General features: G+C 41.5%; 1 protein-coding gene across 12 annotated transcripts in view; it reads left to right on the forward strand.

Annotated features, from left to right (window-relative positions):
- The window catches only part of GRB10 (growth factor receptor bound protein 10), a 203,454-nt gene that overhangs the window by 43,259 nt on the left and 145,287 nt on the right, over nt 1-14,908 (forward strand). For 2 of the 12 annotated variants that reach the window (XM_054559172.2, XM_054559173.2), the window contains exon 1: nt 2,552-2,652. The exons of 9 other annotated variants lie outside the window; for them this stretch is intronic. The gene's annotated coding sequence lies outside the window, so the exon portion shown is untranslated. Of the gene's footprint in view, nt 1-2,551; nt 2,653-14,908 lie in introns of those variants that run through there. One more of the 12 variants, XM_054559170.2, reaches the window with a different exon arrangement.

A 14,908-nucleotide genomic window follows, 5' to 3' on the forward strand; every position in this document is an offset into this window, starting at 1 on the left:
AGATAAAATTTGCAAAGAACTTGCTGCCTTGGCAGCTTCCAAGAGAATTCAGTTCCTGAGGTTGAGAGGGAGCTGGTTTTAGGGTGCTTTCCCACGGAGAGCTGCCGGAGGGCTCCTCTGTGCTTGTGTAGACAATCTGCAGGCCAGACATTCCAACTGTCTTCATGAAATAGGTTCTCTTTTTTTCTTTGCCCCCACCTGGGAGAGTGGGGCCAGCCTGGCAGCAGTCTCACTGGGGGAGTAGCAGGATCAACAGGCTGTTACAGTCTGTCCTAAGTTGAAAAGAAGATTAATTTTTTTTAAGTTACAGTTTCAATTAAAGGAAGATGGAGGAATGTAATAACATGCAATGAGATTTATGATAAGTACAAACTCTGCTTGAATACCTACATTTAAAGCATTTCATGCTTTCAGAGGTAATAGAGCTGTGGGCCCGAAGATGGGATGGAGGAAAGAAGAGGGTAACATTTCAAAGGTGCCCTCTCTTTGTACTGTTAATGGTTATTTTGATGGATTACTTCATAGACCAACGAGTTGATGACTAGGGGTCCAGAGTGTGCATGATTGATGTAGATGATTGCATTAGAAGATGATTACCTAGTTATTGCAGTGTTTAGAACCAATGGAAGAAAAATGCTTTGAAAATGACAAATTCTGCAAATTATACAAAGTTTCTAAGAAGAACTGGAGATTATTTATAGAAGCTCTGGTAATATAGGATGAGTGTGGCCAGAGTAGAAAAAAATCTACTTTTATCAAAGCAAAATTATTTCAAATTCCATTTCACAATTATACATTAAAGAATTTTATAACAATCCAAATTTTGGCCAGGCATGGTGGCTCATGCCTGTAATCCCAGCACTCTGGAAGGCTGAGGTGGGTGGATCACCCAAGGTCAGGTGTTCGAGATCAGCCTGGCCAACATGATGAAACCCTGTTTCTCCTAAAAATACAAAAATTAGCTGGGCATGGTGGTGAGTGCCTATAATCCCAGCTACTCTGGAGGCTGAGGCAGGAGAATCGCTTGAACCTAGGAGGTGGAGGTTGCAGTGAGCCAAGATCGCACTACTGCACTCCAGCCTGGATGACAGACAGAGTGAGACTGCATCTCAAAAAAAAAAAAAAAAAAAAATCAACGTTTTATATAGAATTGACTAACGTGTTTGTAAACATCTAGACCATTTGAGTTTGACAAATTGTGGCATCCTCTAGACTGTAAAGTCTAGACCCATTCCACCCTTTTACAGGTGAGAGAACAAGAGTTTTTATTTAATATGTCTTTTAATGTAGCACCTCTTTATAAAGTAGAGGTTCTGATTTCTTATGGCCTTTTGGAAATAAATGTCCTGGTAGCTTTTCCCTGTTTTGAGGATTAGAGAAGTTACATTTTGCACACATGAGTCTCACTCTCTCCGTGAAACTTGATTGTTTTACTTCAGAGTCTTTGTGGTCAAGATGGATATCATTGCCCTTTACCCCAACTGCTGCCTATTCCTGGAGCACTATGGGGTCCAAAGGCCTCAGTCCCCGCCACAGCAGCTAAACACTGGGGTTGCTTACATTCCTGAGCCCCAGGCTCCTCCTCAGTGACACTCGGGGTATTGTTAGGAAGAATGAGAAGGAAAATGGAAGTCAGCGCTTAGCTGAGAACCTGGCCCATTATAAATGTTGCACAAAGGCTTGTTTTTACCCCTGATCCCATCCCTGGTACCCTGATTTTCTCCACATTCTCCCAGCCTGTTGTGTGTGCCTTTGCCTCTGGTTTTGTTATGCTGTTTCTCCTACCCCCTTTCTCCACTCCTAATTTCCAACACTTTCCCGAGCTCAACTCTCACATCTGCTGTGACGCTCTGCCCGGCTGTTGTGGTGCCCACTCGTGTCCATCTGCATGGCACTTGGCCTATAGCAGGTAGGTGTGCACTGTCTGATGTCCATCTCTAACACCAGCACATGGCTGCTCCGTCATGGGCCACGGGGCCTCCTCCAGGGTGCTAGGCAGAGAGGAGGAAAACCCCTACCTAGGGTTTCCTTAATCCGAATCCACAGGACTCCGTTAAAGATGGAGGGGGTGAGTGATTACGTTCAGTTGTTAGAGCAGATCCACTCCCTCCCCATCCTGAAATAACAGTGTCACCAGCTTCATCAGGCAGGGATGAGAACAATCCTACCCTCTGGAATTTCCCACCTGCAAGCATGCGTCCTACCTTCTAGAATTTACCACCTGCACGCATGTGTCCTGCCTTCTGTCATTTCCTACCTGCAAGTATGCTTCCTGCCTTCTAGAATCCCACCTGTGCATGCATCTTGCCTTCTAGAATTTCCCATCTGCACACATGCGTCCTGCCCATTCATCATCTCCCACGCCTTTCCTATCTCGGTGCCTGGAGATGCCCTCCTTCTACTTGCCCAGGCCCAAGGTCTCCACTGCATTTTTCTTTCACGTGTCCCACCTGCTAGATTCAGAATGCACCACTTCTCTCCTGAGCATCCACCAAGGCCTAGGTACAGGATTCTGCTAACTGGTTTCTCAGCTTCTCTCCTCCCAGGCGGCCTATTTTCAGCAGAGAAGCTGGGGTCCCATGGAGCTGCCCTGCTCCATGCTTGCATGCCATTTCTCTCAGTGTTGGAGCAGAACCCTCAACAGTGAGCATGGTGGGTGCCTGCCCAGTCAGCTCTGGGGGTGAAATGGAGAAGCGGGGTGGAGGGAGAAAAATCCCAAAGAGTTGGAGAGAGGGTAAAACCATCTTTGAAAGTGCTTCACCCCACTTTTCTTCTTGAGAGAGCTGCCTTGCTAGATTAAAGGCTCAAAGAAGCACTGGAAGAAAGGAAAACGTTTGACTTCATAGAAAACCTGAACTTGTTTGACTGTAAGCGCCTTCTGTTTTGTGGATTTGGAGGGAACGGTGGGGACCGGCTCTGCTTTGTGGGTTTCCTCCTCAGAAGCAGGAATCCCAGCCCCAGGCCAGGTTCAGCTACCGCGCCTGGGCTCGTGGCTCAGGGATAAGTCGTGTGTCTCTCCTTAGCCTGGCTTCCTCATTGTAGTGCCCACCAGCAGCGACCATGACTGTGAGAGTGAGAAGAGACCATGATGGAAACTCTTAATGATTCAAATAAGTTTCGAGAGAATTTCGCTGCAGAAACTGGGGCTTCGGAGAGACTGCTGATTTGAGGGGTGCGAGGCAGCGGGTTTCGAACATCCTTTGTCAACACTTGCAGAGGGATGCAGAGAGAGAAAGGGCTAGAGCTAGAGGAAGACATGGTTAAGAGAAACGTCCCTTTGCTCCCTCCCTTCCTTCCCTCCTGAAGTGGGAAATGCACACAAATGTTCATGGGCCCAAGGGAGGGAGGACATGGGCAGGAAGAGGTCATGAATGGAGGCGAGAGCACAGAGTGGCTCACGCAGTGACAGGCCAGGAGAGCCTTGGGGACTGGAGGCCCGGGGGGGCAGAGACTGGGTGGTGTTTAGGCCCTGAAGTGATATGGGTGTTCTGCAGGAAAGGGTTTGGGGATGCTGCACTGAAAAGGGTGGGGATGGGAGGTTTAGGGCAGTAGGTAGGCAAAAAGCCTCTTTTGTGGAGAAAGTGAGTAGCTGAGGGTGAATGAAGATTTGCAGCACAGCAGGGAGGGTCTGCAGGTAGTTTTTGGTGATTGCCATTATCCTCTTTGGTGCTGCTGAGAAAAGGCCCTCACAGGAGTCCACACAGTTCCTGGGTCTGGCAGTGTCACCAGAGGGTGCCCACTCCTCCCTTATTTCATTAGAATCCCGGTCTTAGGTATAAAAGAAAATAAATCACTCCTCGGTTTACAGGGTTCCATCTTGATAAACCCATCATAAGACACAAATGTCGTAAGTTGAAAATGCATTCAGTGCTGGCAACACAGTAGACGGTGCCTGATTTAATGATGGTTTGACTGTTTTAATTTTAATTTTTTGATCTAATAATGCTTTATGTTTTTGACTTTTTGATGGTGCGAAATCGAAAAGCGTTTAGTAGAAACTGTAACCCAATGGTAAGTTGTAAGGAGATTCTTAACTAAAAATGGGGTTACATCCTCATCAACTCATCATAAAGATGAAAAATCCTGAGTTGAACCATTGTCAAGTTGGGAACCATCTGTACAGATTATCACTTCCTTGGAAGAAACCAGGCTCCCTGTGGAGCCTGTATGGTTTCACACTGCCACGTCCTACTCTCAGTGGCACCCAGGACAGCGTCCTTACAGAGCTCAGATACTGGACTCTAGGGCCTGATTGGGAAGAGAGCGAATCACAGGCCTTGTTCAAGATTTGCCAAAAGAATGAGGTTAAGATCTGATGCCACTATCTTCAGTATTTCCTAATTTAGCCAGAGAGCTTACTTTAGCATCTAGAAAGTGTGATTAACTACTTTAGCGTCTAGAAAGAGTGATTAACTTTTTGAGGCCTTTAAAAAGTTTTCTTTAGGTAAAAAGATGTCTTCTATGAGTTATTTGGGTTTTATTGTAGGGACAAATGGTTTACCATCTAGTGTTGATTGGAATGACTTTGGAGCACATTTAGTTTATAAAGTGTTTAAATCCAAGGGCTGTTTTATAGAGCATCTTTTATTTTTCAGATAAAGTTCTAGCCGTTTTCCCAACAGTTACGAAATTCAGTATTTTTAGGCAGCAAAGACAGATCTGAGTGGTTTTGCTTTTCCTTCCCGTTGGCTTTATCTATTCCCAAAGGAAGACAGTGCTTCCGGACCAGTGGGGGTTATAGTTGGTAATGTGTTGTCATGGCTATTGTTCCCCTCTTTGTCTTAATTGATTTGGTCTCTTAATTTTTGTTTCTCTATTTATAATTTAAATGTACAAAGATCTGTTCCTTGGAAGACACCCAGAGGCATTCGGTAATTTGTAAGAATTTGTAAAATTCAAGTATCAAGGATTCCAAAGGTAGAAACAAATCTTTAATGAATTTACAAAAATATTAATATATCAGAGAACAGTAAGTTCTTTTAAAAGGAACTCAATTTTAAATCTATATTTAAGTAATATGCATTGCAAATTTAAAATTACAGTTGACTCTTGAACAACATGGATTTGAACTGTGTGATTCTATTTATATGTGGAGTATTTTTCAGTAATTACTAGAAAATTTTTTGGAGGTTTGCAACAGTTTGAAAAATCTTACAGCATAGCCGAGAAATACCAAAAAAATTCAGAAAAGGCTATGTCATGAATGCATAAAATATATGTAGAAGACTAGGCTGTTACTGTAAAATATATACAAATCTGTTATAAAAAAGTTAAAGTTTGTCAAAACTTACACAAACACAGACCATACATGGAGCCATTTATTGACAGAAATGTAAAAAAACCCATGAAGGTGCTGTATGAAATCATCACTGCATAGAATTAACTGTAGTACATACGGCACTTAATTTCATAGTTATGAAAGAATTACTGTACTACTGTAATAATTCCACTGTTACCGTGAGCTCAAATGTTGCAGGTATACACTTTAAATGTCATGTGATGCTAATCATCTCCATATGAGAAGCTCCCTTCGCAGTAAATTGCTCATTGCATTAAAAAGTGACCTCTCGTGGGTCTTGTGTATTTTTCATGTTTAATGCAATACCGTAAACTTTGAATAACACAGGGGACCCATACTAGTGAAACTGGAAGTGCTCCCAAAGAGCTTATTCTAAGAATACAGTATGTAATACCTATGTAACATACAACATGTGTGTTAATGACTTTATGTTACTGATAAAGCTTCTGGTCAACAGTAGGTCATTAGTAGGTAAGTTTTTGGGGAGTAAAAAATTATACATGAGCTTTTAACTGCATGGGGTGTTCGTTTTCCAACTCCTACCTTGTTCAGTGCTCAGCTGTGTAATGTTTATTCTTCTCTCCCCATCCTTCTCCACGCCAATATTCCTGGGGTGCATAAAGGTAGGATGCTTTGATCTCTGGAGCACCTGATACTGCTCCCTCCCTGCTGTCCTTCTCTTTGACTCCAGCCTGCCGGCCTGTGATGATTCTACGCGGTTTCTTTTCTTTTCCATGAGGTCCTATGGTCGTGGTGTTGCAGCGCCTGCATCCTAATCTGTGCGATTGAGGCAATACTCTGACCTGTTCCACAGTGTGTCTAGACTTCGTTGTGCACATGGGTTCCTCTTCTCTGCACACGCCTACCACAGAGCAGGGGTATCCACTCTTGGTGAATGCGGCTTGAGAAGGCTGCATGTGGAGGTGGCCTTCATCACCTCACCTCTTTTCAGGGCTAGAAAATTGGTGTTTTCCTTTGGTGAGGCTTTTAGGATAGAGGGATTCAAGGACCTCCTGCCTGTGGATAGCCTAGGCTATTTTCTGTGGTTACCTTTGCTCAAGTTTTCTATTGACTTTCTGGGTCTCAAATCAGTTGGATCACTGCATTAACAGTCTTGCCCTGGGCCTTCGTGTCTGTATGTGGACCACAGCACGGCAAAAGGGAAGACCTTCTCTCCGACACCAGTGCTAGTGGTGAGGGTGCCTAGAAAGTGAAAATTAGTTTCTGGTGTCGGCCTCTCCTGGTTCTCCTGAGTAGGATCTCGCTACTGGGGTTCTGTGCTGTCCCCTTCAGGACTCAGGCTCTGGATTTGCGGAGAGCAGATCTCAATATTAACTATGCAGCTGTGCAGCAGGAGTGACTGCTGGCCAAGTTACTTGGATTCTTTCTCATCGGTTGAATGGGGATGGTGCTAGTGTCTCTGCACAGGTTTGTTGAGGGGACTTGATGCTTCCCACAAATGACAGTAGGGATGTGGCCACCGTAAAGTGGTGCTGTGCTTCGCAGCGCTGCGTGATCTGACCACACTTATATTTCAAAGCCATCGAAACAGCTTCAAGATCATGTATTGATTTAAAAAATTTACTCTTTTCAGTCAGGAGGCTGACCAGACTGCTGAAGTTTAAGGAACTGTAGATGCTTGAATAGAATATGCCACACAAGTCTTTTTCAAACTGCTGAGAATAAAAAATCAAAGGTCATCCTCATACCTATGGTCACATATAGACCCTTGTACCTAATAATGTGCAGTTGGAAGCAATGAGGTCATGCTTTGCTGCAGATAATTAAAATAGCTCTTGAATCTGTGCCTTCTCCCCCTTCTCCCATCAATGCATTGTGGAAGAAAAGCGGAAATTGGTGTTCTAAAAGGCATTCTTCGTATTTGCATATGCCAAAAAACCCGAGGTTTTTTTTTTTTTTTTTTTTTTAAGGCAGGAAGCAGAACAGGTACAGCTTTTAGTTAGGGATCTAGTACTTAGGATTCAGTTAGGGCATTTTGAGGAACCGAGTATAGTTTTTACTTCAAGCAGTGTAGTAGCAGCAGGTTCCACCTTCCCAGCCCCCAGGAAGTGGGATATGATTCTTCAAAGTGTTACTGAATTTTTTCCCCAATATTTTCCCCCTGCAGACATCATAGAAACCAACAGTAATTTAAAGAAAAGAGTGGTGGTGCTTACCTTTGGAAACAGCCGAGGAGCTTATAACACTATTACCCCCCACCCCCTCCCCATCCCGAGATTCATTTTCCTTGGTCTGGGATGCAGCCTGAGCATGCAGAGTCTTCTCCTTTCCCCCTAGTGATGTAATGTGCAGTCCAGTAGTTGGGACTATGTCAGCAGTAGAATCATCCAAGGGCTTGCGGAAACACATGTTATGGGACACCACCCCCTCCACTGAGTTTCTGGTTTAGTAGGTCAGGGTCTGGGCTCCACAATTTGTATGTTAACAAGCCCCTGGGTGATGCCCATGCTGTACGTCCAGAGACCATCATTGAAAACCCTAGGACTTGTAGGACCCTGGTTAGGAGCATGGACTCCTGGACTGAGCTCCATCTCCTTCATTGAGTCCCATCACCAGCTCTTGGGCCTTCATCTCAGCACTTCATTTTCTTGTTGTGATTAGTGGGAATGGATGCTATGTGTGGTGTGTGTGTGTGTGTGTGTGTGTTTACACATAGACAAATACATAAAAAGCACTGAGCCAAGTGCCTGTTATTAACAAGTGCTTCAGAATCTTTCTTTCCTTCCCTTGACAAATTATGGTCATTGATTCCTTCTTCCATCGAAGTCCATTCACTTTCTTTTATATTGGTAGGTGGGTGGAGTTTGGGTTTTACTCAGTTTCGTCTTCACTGTTTATATTTTAAGTGTTTTTACTTTAGATGATTCTGATTTGGGTATATATATTTTTGTAAAAATTAAAATTTCAGTAATGTTCAAAATTTATTTCTTTACTGGTGTGCATAAAATTACTGTATGATTAAAAATCATTGTATTTCATTGTTTAAAATTTTGTATGTTTTTCTTGACTATACATTTAAGAAATTTGTCTTTTATTATATTTCTTGGATTTCAATTTTGTCATGCTTTGCTTTCCGATTTTTGACTGTATTTCCCTCCTTCTGGTTCAAGATGGATGGATTGGTGTTCATTTATTTTGTCTTTATAAAAGATGCGTTTCATGGCATGAGTTTTTCTTTTATTTCTCTTGCTTCATTTTATTTGTCTTGACACATGGGGCTGTGCATTGTCCTAACTGTCTAGGACTGTATTGTATCTTTATTTCCTCCTTGAACCACTTATTTAGGCCAGAGCTTGTTTTTAATTTTCAAGTGCCTTATTTATTTATTTTTTTTAACACGTTCCTAATTTCTGGTTTTCTTGTATTTGGCTGTAGCATGGAGCCTCTTGGCACATTGGCCTATGGTCCCTGTCTCAGTGCTGGACATTTGGAGTCCTGTCTGCAGCTGCATGCAGGCTGGGAGGAGGCAGCATGTAACAGGTTTTTCCTTGGGGCCATGTTCTGTAACTCCAGAGATCTTTGCATTTTTGTAAAATGCACTGCTCTTCTTTGTGGTTTAGTATTTTTAAAAAAATAATAATTTTGCAAATGTTTATAAATATTTGCAAATGCCTGTTTTTCATAAATATCAATTAATGCCTTCTTATTACTCATTATTCCAATTTTATTTCTTTGTCCTACATAATAGACCAACATCTGCAACAACTAGTTTTCCTCGTTTTCTCCTTGAGACTCTGTTTTTGTTTTTAATGTAAACTTTTTGTTGAAGTGTAAACTTTTTATTAAACTTGCTTCTAATTTTTGATCTATGTATTTTGATACTTTGCTGTTTGGAGGATAATACTGTTTTTATTCATTATCAATTATGCTTTTATCAGTGCTTTTTAATATTTGGATTATTGTTTCTTTGCTTTAAGTGACACTTGATTATCATTGCTACCATTGCTTTTATTTTGTTTGCATTGTGTTTGGTTTTTATATCTGTCCATTCTGTCTTTTTCTTTTCTAGCTCCCTTTTTAAAGCTTTTCTATTTGCCTTGGGTATTTTTTTTTTCATTAGAATGGTTTTGAATATTATTTTGAAAAGGAGAATTGGATGACTGACATTTACTGCTATGTCTTCTCTCTTCTGTTGCAAATTGGGTTTCCCTTTAATGTTTAAAGAATTATTAGTTTCTTTTTATGTTTTTATTATGGCTTAGAATGTACATATTGTTTTCCATTCTACATGTGATTATTTTAATATACCATGAACATTGCTCAATTATATTTTTCTTAATAAAGAGTAGGATCTTCTGTTATGGAAGGTACAGCTTTTAAAAAAACAATTCTACGATGATTTAAGACTCAAAACGTCTTTCTAAACTTTTAAATTTTAAATTGAATTTTATTATTTAACCCGATCATCATTAATTATACAACTTACCCTTATTAGTCAGCAAATCTTTCATGGGTCCCTGTTACTATGTGCTGTTCTGGGTATGGCAGGGAACAAGACTGAGTTCTTGAACAAGATGGGGTTTGTGACTGTCTCAAAAGTGAAGCTGTCAGGAAGTGGTTGTTGCCATAGAAAAGATACGCCAGGGCGATGAGCTAGAATGGTGTGCCACTTGAATGGGTCAGGTGTGGCAGACATGCGACTGTCATCTGAGTGACTTGCAAGTGGGGGCCAGCGTTCTGGGGGAGAGAGGAGAAAGTCTGAAATACACGTTCAATGTAGATTTCCTAAGGAATGCAGTAAAATGTTCTAGTACTGTTAAATGCACGTTTTGGATGTGTGGCTAAATAAAAGAAAGGATTCGTGTGGCACAGTCACATGACTTTCCCTCCAGCCTCACACAGTTCCCGGGCTGGCTGGGTTCCTTTAAGCAGGTGAGCTGTGTTTTCGAAGAGCGGGACTCACAGGAAGAGGTGGCATAAGAGCTGTGGTGTTTGCTGGGAATGTTTCTGGCTCTCCTGAGCCAGGGAGGAGAGGAGTGAGGACTGAGGGGTGAAGAGGGAATAGAAAGAGAAAGGCCAGTGGGCCAGCCTCTCTGTGCCCTGGACAGCACTAGGGTGTGAAGGGGCAGGCATGGGAGGGGACGTGAGGGAGCGGGCCCTCCAACTGAAGTTGGTGACCCCGATGTTGACCATAAGCCCAAATATAGCCCTGCCCTATTTTCAAACTGTGGGTTTCAACCTGTTATCGGGTCTTGAAATCAAGTTAGTAGGTCATGAAAAGCGTTTTTAATAAATACAGTAGAACAGAAAAGGAAATATGAGAGTGGATTGCATGGGTTCTTAGCATGCACTTAGCACGTTGCCATGTGTGATGAGCCACATGCCATGCGGGATAGACAGAGTGAGCATGGATTGGTCACGGATGTGTCATGTGGTCATCTGCTTACTGGCATTGGGTTAGAAGATGTCTATTTGACTATCTTTTCAGATGGGAGGGTCAACGCTCTACAGTTTAAATCCACCATGAACATAATTTGCAATTAGCTGTGAGGTGAGGGCCTAAGAGTATCATCTACAGTCTGCCAGACTCTAGAGTTTCAGTTAGGAACACCCAGTGTACTTTTCAGAAAAAGTGTTATTGGGTGCAACATTTTTCAAGTTTATGACAATTGTATCATTTTAATTTAACTAGTACAAGTTGCCCTAACATGGAAAAACAAAAAACAACCCATATAATCAGAAAAACAAAGACGTTCAACTTCAGCTGCTGGATCCAGAAGTGTAAATATTGGCATTGTTAAGAAAAATGTTGACTTTAGAATGAGTACACTTTTGACTCTGCCTGAACGATTTTTCTGAGCTATAGTCTAATAAAGAAGTTTAAGCTCTATCATAAAGATTATTTAAATTTTCATTAATTAAAATAAACAAATTTTAATACCTTATTTATAATGGTAATCTTGCAAAGGAGGGTTTAACCTTCGACATTAAAAGGACAATGTGAAACCACCACAGCAAGCCAAACTTGTTAGTAGGCCCTTTTAATCAAGGGAAGCAAAAAGACAACAGATATTGATACAATTTCTTAATCATCCGACAACGGTTAATGAGAAAGTCTTTAGTTATTATAGACATAAAGCTGCTATCTATCTACTGGCTTATAAAACTATTCCTCATTATCTATGAATATGAATCACATATTTTGATAAATCAGCTGATGATTTAGAATCTGAACTCTTTAAAGTAGCACAGTAGATGATCCAGTTGTATAACTGTAGGATGTTCAGAAGTGAGCTTTTTATCTGGGCATGGTGGTGAACGCCTCTAGTCCCATAAGTCCCAGCTGCCTGGGAGGCTAAGGATTGCTTGAGCCCATGAATTTGAGGCTGCAGCAAGCTTTGATCACACCACTGCTCTCCAGCCTGAGTGGCAGAGGGAGACCGTGTCCCTTAACATTCCATGTATGTATATACCACATTTTGTTTGTCTATTGATGAATTATCCATTAATTCATCAGTAGACACTTGGGTTGCTTCCACCTTTTGGCTATTGTGAATAGTGCTGCTATGAACATGGATATAGAAGTACCTGAGCCTCTGCTTTTGATTAGTTTGTATTATATGCTTAGAAGTGGAGTTGCTATTATATGCTTAGAAGTGGATCATATGTTAATTCTATGTTTAATATTTTTGAGGAATCACCATATTATTTTCAACCACAGCAACACCATTTTGCATTCCTACCAGCAATGCTCAGGGGTTCCAGTTTCTCCACATCCTCACCAATACTTGTGGTTATTATTTTTTATATCAGTCAGCCTGATGGGTGTCAGGTGGTATCTTGTTGCAGTTCTGATTTGCATTTCCCTAATGACTAGTGATGTTGAGGACCTTTTCATGTGCTTTTTGGCCATTCGTATATCTTCTTTGGAGAAAAGTCTATTCAAGCCCTTTGTGCCTTTTTAGATTAGGTTGCTTATGTCTTTTGTTGTTGAGTTGTAGGCATTCTTTATTGTATTTGTCTGTGTTTTTTTTTTTTTTGTGGTAGAGTTTTGCTCTTGTCGCCCAGGCTGGAGTGCAATGGTGTGATCTCAGCTCACTGCAACCTCCACCTCTGGGTTCAAGCAATTCTCCTGCTTCAGCCTCCTGAGTAGCTGGGATTGCAGGCGCCTGCCACCATGCCCGGCTAATTTTTGTATATTTAGTAGAGATGGGGTTTCACCATGTTGGTCAGGCTGGTCTTGAACTCCTGACCTCAGGTGATCCGCCTGCCTCGGCCTCCTGAAGTGTTGGGATTACAGGTGTGAGCCACCATGCCCGGCCTAGTCTGTTCTTATATTGCTATAAAGAACTACCTGAGACTAGGTAACTTATAAAGAAGAGATAAAGAAGAGAGGTTTAATTGACTCACAGTTCCGTAGGCTGTACAGGAAGCATGGCTGGGGAGGCCTCAGGGAACTTAGACTCATGGTGGAAGGTGAAGGGGAAGAAGGCACATCTTCTGTGGCTGGAGCAGGAGAAAGAGTGAAGAGGGAGGTGCTACACACTTTTAAAGAGCCAGATCCCAGGAGAACTTTATCATGAGATAGCACTAGGGGGATGGTGTTACGCCATTAGAAACCACCCCCATGATCCAGTCACCTCCTATCAGGCCCCATCTCCAACGCTGGGGATTACAGTTCAACATGAGATTTGGGTGGGGACACAGAGCCAGACCATATCATTTATATATTCTGGATTTTAATCCCTTATCAGATAAATGCTTTGTAAGTATTTTTTCCCATTCTATGTGTTGTCTTTACAATCTTTTGATAGCATCCTTTGATGCACAAACATTTTGAATTTTGGTGAAGCCCAGTTTATTTTTTCTTTGGCCTGCACTTTTGGTGTCATATCTGAGAAGTCACTGTCATATTTAATGTCATGAATATTTTTCCCTGTCTTTACTTCTAAGAGTTTTATAGTTTTAGCTCTTATGTTTAGGTCTTTCATACATTTTGAGTTACTTTTTGCTTATGGTATAAGTTTAGAGTCCAGCTTCATTTTGTTGCGTGCTGATGTCCAGTTTTCCTAGGACCGTTTAAAAAAAATTGGTTATTTTTATTTTTTTGAAACAGTCTCACTGTTGCCCTGGCTGGAGTGTAGTGGTGTTAATCAGAGCTCATTGCATCCCCAATTCCTGTGCTTAATTGATCCTTCTGCCTCAGCCTCCCAATTAGCTGGGACTACAGTGCACATGACCATGCCTGGCTAATTTTTTTAGAGGTGGTGTTTCACCATGTTGTTCGGGCTGTTCTCAAACTTCTGGGCTCAAGCAATCCACCTGTCTCTGCCTCCCAAAGTGTGGGGATTACAGGTGTGAGCACCACACTCAGCCCCCAGAACCATTCATTTATTGAAAAGACTATTTTCCTCTGCAAATGGTCTTGGCATCCTTATTGAAAATCAGTTGACCATATATGTGAGGATTTATTTCTGGGCTGTTTGTTTTATTCCATTGGTGTATGTTAGTCCTTATGTTAGTACCAGACTGTTTTGATTACTGTAGCCTGGTAGTAAGTTTTTTTGTTATTGTTCATTTTGTTTTCTTTTGTTTTTTTGAGATGAAGTCTGGCTCTGTTGCCCAGGCTGGAGTGCAGTGGCGCAATCTCGGCTCACTGCAACCTCCACCTCCCAGGTTCAAGCAATTCTCCTGCCTCAGGCTCCCAAGTAGCTGGGATTACAGGCGCATACCACCACACCTGGCTAATTTTTGTAGTTTTAGTAGAGATGAGGTTTCACCATGTTGGCCAGGCTGATCTCAAACTCTTGACCTCAAGTGATCCGCCGGCCTTGGTCTCCAAAGTGCTAGGTTTACAGGCGTGAGCCACCATGCCCAGCCGTTAGTAAGTTTTGAAATCAGGAAGTGTGAGTTCTCCGTGTTGTTCTTTTTCAAGATTGTTTTGGCTGTTCAGGTCCCTTGAGAAGCCACATGAATTTTAGGATGGCTTTTTCTTTTGTTTTTTGTTTTTTTTTTTTTTCTTTCTCTTCCAGTTTTTTTTTTCCTGTAGTTTACTCAAAAGGCAAACAAAAAATCTTTCATTGTCACAATATTATATAAAAATCTTTTTCAAAAGAGAAAACCAAATTTCATGTTTGTATTAGTACATCTTTAATGCTAAAGCTACTTTTTAATAAAATTTTATAAATCTGTCTAGTTTTAATTAGTTTTTATTAGTTTTAATTAGTTTAACCATAAGGTAAGATTTTCATAAACTTTTTAGAGTCCTTTACAATTTTTCATTGAATAGCAGATCAGTTTTTTTAAGGAAACCCTGTTATTCAGACACATGGGCCCACATTCTGGCCCTGCATCAGTGTGCTTTCATTTTAATGTTCAACCTACAGAAAAACCTAAATCATCCCCTTTCAATCTTAGCCAACTTGCTCACAGAACTTCACAAGATCAGCCCTTCACACACCCTCAGCTCTGTTTCTGCAAAAAAATGCCAGTAGGATATTGATAGGGATTGCATTGAATTTGTAGATTGCTTTAGGTAGTATTTCATCTTAACAATATTAGTTCCTCCAACACAGCATGTCTTACTGTTTATGTCTTTATTCTTTAAGCAATGTTTTAGTTTTCAGTGTACAAGTAGTTCACCTCTTT

The sequence above is a fragment of the Pongo abelii genome, chromosome 6, assembly GCF_028885655.2.
Source record: "Pongo abelii isolate AG06213 chromosome 6, NHGRI_mPonAbe1-v2.0_pri, whole genome shotgun sequence".
NCBI lineage: Eukaryota > Metazoa > Chordata > Mammalia > Primates > Hominidae > Pongo > Pongo abelii.